Source organism: Moschus berezovskii, chromosome 26 (assembly GCF_049115385.1).
Source record: "Moschus berezovskii isolate FMDL1 chromosome 26, NW_MosBer_1.0, whole genome shotgun sequence".
Classification (NCBI taxonomy): domain Eukaryota; kingdom Metazoa; phylum Chordata; class Mammalia; order Artiodactyla; family Moschidae; genus Moschus; species Moschus berezovskii.
In genome coordinates this window covers 8,432,715-8,438,714 of record NC_142485.1, presented here as the reverse complement: position 1 = coordinate 8,438,714, position 6,000 = coordinate 8,432,715, and positions in this window count along the sequence as shown.

Sequence of the window (6,000 nt, the reverse complement as noted above, 5' to 3'; positions counted from 1 at the left end):
AATGCTGGTGTGGATGCCCATGCACTGCAAGTACTGAGTAGCACCCCCCCGGCCTGTTCACTGCAACTAAGAAAGCCCACGCGCAGCAGCAGAGACCCAGGGCAGCCAAAAACTAAAAAGAAGAACATTTTAAGAGTACATCATTCAGGAACTTCCCTGGTGGTCCAGTGAGATTTTCTCTTCCAGTGCAGAGGGTGCAGGTTCAGTCCTTGGTCAGGAAGATAAGATCCCACATGACACATGGCCAAAAAGCCAAAATATAAAACAGGAAAAATATTGTAATAAATTTCTATAAAGACTTAAAAAATGGTCCACATCAATAAAAGGAAAAAAAATGTGAAAAAAAGAAGAGTCCATCATTCAAGAGGACTTACACTTATGACATCATCTAGACGAGGGTAGGCAGACTTTCACTATCAGTTATCTATTTTATATACAGCAGTATGTGTATGTCAGGATATGCTTCACAAGACAGCAGAGTGGCACTTGCCCTGACACTTGTCTCTTCCTCCTACAGTCCACACTTGCCACCACCAATATGCCAGCAAATCTGGAAAACTCATCAGTGGCCACAGGACTGGAAAAGGTCAGTTTTCATTCCAGTCCCAAAGAAAGGCAATGCCAAAGAATGTTCAAACTACTGCCCGATTGCTTTCATCTCACACACTATCAAAATAATGCTCAAAATTCTCCAAGCGAGGCTTCAACAGTATGTAAACCAAGAAATCCCAGATGTTCAAGCTGGATTTAGAAAAGGCAGAGGAACCAGAGTTCAAATTGCCAACATCTGTTGGATCATTGAAAAAGCAAGAGAGTTCCAGAAAAACATCTATTTCTGCTTTATTGACTATGCAAAAGCCTTTGACTGTGTGGATCACAACAAATTGTGGAAAATCCTTAAAGAGGTGGGGACACCAGACCACCTTACCGGCCTCCTGAGAAATCTGTATGCAGGTCAAGAAGCAACAGTTAGAACTGGACATGGGAAAACGGACTGGTTACAAAGGGAAAGGAGTACATCAAGGCTGTATATTGTCACCCTGCTTATCTAACTTTTATGCAGAGTACATCATGAGAAAGCGAGGCTGGATGAAGCACAAGCTGGAATCAAGATTTCCAGGAGAAATATCAATTACCTCAGGCAGATGACACTGCCCTTATGGCAGAAAAGTCAAAGTCTCTCAACTGTGTTTGACTCTTTGTGACTGTATAGTCCATGGAATTCTCTAAGCCAGAATACTGGAGTGGGTAGCCTTTCCCTTCTCCAGGGGATCTTCCCAACCCAGGGATCGGACCCAGGTCTCCTGCATTGCAGGCGGATTCTTTACCAACTGAGCTATCAGGGGAACCCTTATGGCATAAAGCAAAGAGGAAGAGCCTCTTGATGCAAGTGAAAGAGGAGAGTGAAAAAGCTGGCCTAAAACTCAACATTCAAAAAACTAAGATCATGGCATCCGGTCCCATCACTTCATGGCAAATAGATGGAGAAACAATGGAAACAGTGGCAGACTTTATTTTCTTGGGCTCCAAAATCACTGCAGATGGTGACTGCAGCCATGAAATTCAAAGACTCTTGCTCCTTGGAAGAAAACCTATGTCCAACCTAGACATCATATTAAAAAGCAGGGACAATACTTTGCCAACAAAGGTCCATCTAGTCAAAGCTATGGTTTTTCCAGTAGTCATGTATATGTGAGAGTTGGACCATAAAGAAAGCTAAGCATTGAAGAGTTGCTGCTTTTGAACTGTGGTGTTGGAGAAGACTCTTGAGAGTCCCTTGGACTGCAAGGAGAGCAAAATAGTCCATCCAAAAGAAAATCAGTCCTGAATATGCTTTGGAAGGACTGATACTGAAGCTCCAAACTCCAATACTTTGGCCACCTGATGCAAAGAACTGATTCATTGGAAAAAACCCTGATGCCTGGAAAGACTGAAGGCGGGAGAAGGGGACGACAGAGGATGAGATGGTTGTATGGCATCACTGACTCAATGGACATGAATTTGAGCAAGCTACAGGAGCTGGTGATGGACAGGGAAGCCTGGCATCCTGCAGTCCATGGGGTTGCAAAGACTCGGACATGACTGACTGACTGAACTGAACTGATCTGTATGTCATTCCCATTCACCTAATTTGTAGCTTCCCCTCACATTCCCCCTTGGGAAACCATAGGTTTGATTTTAAGATCTGTGAGTCTATTTCTGTTTTCTAAATACATTAATTTGTATCTTTTAAAATTAGATTCCACATATAAGTGATATCATGTGATATTTGTCTTTACTCCATTTAGTACAATAAACTCTAGGTCCACTCCTGTTGCTGCAAATGGCATTTTTCATTCTTTTTAATGACTGAGTAATATTCCATTGTATATATGTGTGACATCTTTATCTATTCATCTGTTGATGGACATTTAGGCTGCTTGCATATCTTAGCCATTGTAAACAGTGCTGCAGTGAACATTAGGGTGCGAGTATCTTTTTAAATTATGGCTTTTCTCTGAGTATATGCCCAGGAGTGGGATTGCTGGATCATATGGTAGTTCTACATTTAGTTTTCTTAAGGAACCTCCATACTGTTTTCCATAATGGCTGTATCAATTTACATTCTCACCAACAGTGTAGGAGGATTGGCATTGGTTTTTATGGTATTAATAGAAAATTTCTCAGCAGTGAGAGCCATTAAACACTAGAATGGTTAATCAGTGGCAGCTTTAGAAAATTTTTTCCTGGAGTTTTTTTTTTTTAATCACAAAATAGATTCACTATTTGCCTGTGATTTCCTGTGATATCTCCTAAAACCATTAGAATGTATTATGCAAGCATCCAAAATCTGTGTTGTCTGATTTGACTCAACAGATATCTAGTGTTGGCTTATTTGTAACCCCAGGAACCACTATGACTGAATTTGCACCCTCTGTTCCTGCCCTCGGGGTGCCTTTGTTCCAAGGATCCCCACCTCAACTAAGGACATGCCCATCAGCGTGGCGGCCCAGATCAGAAACCGCTGAATCATCTCTGATGCCTAGTCTCCACACCACTCACTCCCAGTGACTTTCAACCAGGATCTCTATCCTTCTACCTGTCACTGGGATTTGTTCACTTCTCTCCAACTCCCCACCCTGTCTGCCGTCACATATCTCCCATGTGGAGTAATGCAGTATCTAAATGACCTCCCTGCCCCCAAGCTTGGCCTTGCTTAAATTCATCTATATGCACGGTGTCTCTGAAATGGAAGTCTGAAGGCCTTTCACTCTCCCACTTAACATCCCACAGTGGGCTCTCGGGGCCCCGAGAGGGACAGGAGGTGGGCACCTCGAGGCACACGGCTCAGACCTCCCTGTGTGCTTGAATCCCAACTCTGCCACTCATCTCCTTACCTGACCTTCTGCAAGTTACTTACACACTCCCTGCAGCTTTCTCAGTTGTAGAAAGGGGATCAGAGCCATGATTCATTTTAGGGTAGTTGGGAGGATCAGAGGAATCTGGGTCTTCCTCTCTTCCATGAACCCTTAACTTTGGAGTCCTCTGACTCTGGGCCTCTCCTCTCTCTGTGCTCACTCCCTGAGTCATCTCAATGGTCCCATGACTGACTATCCACATCCTGACAACTCCAGATTTATGTCTCCAGCTCAGACATAAACATCTCCACTTGGATGGCTACTAAAGGTACAATGTTTTATAACTTAACATGCAAACTATTCTATACAGAATAGGTAGATAAAAAGGTCCTACTATATGGAACAGTGAACTATACTCAATATCCTGTGATGAACCATAATGGAAAAGACTATGAAAATGAATGGCTATATATGTATGCTGCTAAGTTGCTTCAATCGCATCTGACTCTGTGTGACTTCATGGACTGCAGCCGCCAGGCTTCTCTGTCCATGTGATTGTCCAGGCAAGAATACTGGAGTGGGTTGCCATTTCCTTCTCCAGGCTATATATGTATAAGTGAATCATTTTGCTATACAGAGGGAATTTATACAACACTGTAAATCAACTGTACTTCAATAAACTAAATAAAAGCAAATAATTGTTACAAAACTCACAGCCACTTGGCTCTTCAGTCAGTTCAATTCAGTTCAGTCGCTCAGTCGTGTCCGACTCTCCGCGACCCCATGAATCACAGCACGCCAGGCCTCCCTGTCCATCAACGACTCCCAGAGTTCACTCAAACTCATGTCCACAGAGTTGGTGATGCCATCCAGCCATCTCATTCTCCGTCGTCCCCTTCTCCTCCCACCCCCAACCTTTCCCAGCATCAGAGTCTTTTCCAGTGAGTCAACTCGTCGCATGAGGTGGCCAAAGTATTGCAGTTTCAGCTTTAGCATCAGTCCTTCCAATGAACACCCAGGATTGATCTCCTTTAGAATGGACTGGTTGGACTTCCTTGCAGTCCAAGGGACTCTCAAGAGTCTTCTCCAGCACCACAGTTCAAAAGCATCAATTCTTCGGCGATCAGCTTTCTTCACAGTCCAACTCTCACATCCATACATGACCACGGGAAAAACCATAGCCCTGACTTACTTACCCACTAATCTCATTTCAGAAAAGAATAATCTGCATTCTTTATTCCATTCCAACTCAGCTAAAGTTAACTCTCTCATCTCTAGAGCTTTCCACGAGTACTCTTCTCTGTTACTCCACCTCGATGGACTCTGCCAGTATTTATTTTTCAAGTGTTAGTTTAGATGGACTTCCCTGGCTCTAAGTCTACTCCCTCCACCAGCAATGCCTGCTCCCCATGTGCTCCTTGCTCATCACACCGTTTTTTTCATTTGTTTAAATCTTTCATTTGTTTTTCAATATTGATTTACTTGGCTGTATTGGATCTTAGTTGCAGCATGTGAGATCTGCACGGCATCACACGGGCTCTTTAATTGTGGTATACAGGCTCCGGAGCGTGTGTCATCTTGAGGGCTTAGTCGCTCCATGGCATGTGGGATCCTAGTTCTCAGGGCTCAAACCCACGTCTCCTGCATTGCATGGCAGATTCTTAACCACTGGACCAGCAGGGAAGTCCCACAGCCTTTTGTAATTGCTTCTCATTGGTTTTTCCAGCGAGGCTCTCTGACAAGAGACTCGGCCTGTAATATTGCTCACTGCACCATCCTGGACATGGAGCTTGATACATGGGAGGCTCTTAGCAAACATCAGTTCAGTGAGAGTGAAAAACGACTGCAGCGTTGACAGCATCTCTGCACATTAAACACACACACTGCTTAATAACTGTGTGTAACTGTATCTTGTACAGCTTCCTAACTAGTAACCATTGCTAACACTTTTCTAATTTAATCCCCACAACTTACTGAAGTAGGTACTATTACTGTCTTTATTTGAGAAGTAAGGAAGTTGAAGTTTGGAGAAGTTAAGCTGCCTTCTCAAGGACATAAGTGTTGAAGCAGGAATCAAACCCAGGCACTCTGGCACCAGAGCCCATAACCTAACAGAATTCCTCATCACGCAGCCATTTTGAGTTGGGATTGTCTCTCCTGTTTAGCTCAATATTAGCCAAATATCTGCACTTAGCAAGTATGGCAAAGAACAACCCACGTCCCCTTCAATAAACATTTATCATGGGCCCGCATCAGAAGTTACCACTCAAAGTGAAAACCAAAGCACAGGCAGGGCAACGCCCTCCTCGTTCAGATCACAACCTTCATCACCACAGTTGACCATCTTATTGAATATATCCAATGTCCAGGCGCCACGGCAAACCCTTTCCACATCCCATTCCGCATAACAAGTAAGTTTTCGTTTAACTGAAATTGAATCTTTTGACTTCTATCGCATGCTTTTCTGGGTAAGCCAAACTTAAATCATCAGAGATCCAACGCAATTTGGAAAAAGAACTGCCCAACCCTCACATTTTCAGATCTGGGACCTGGGACTCTGAAAGGTGAAGGGCCTTGCCCAAGGTCGAGCAGGTGGCGGTCCAGCTAGGGCTGGAAGAGGCCTTCTGGATTCAGCTCCAGAGCTCTGGACACGGCGCTGCAC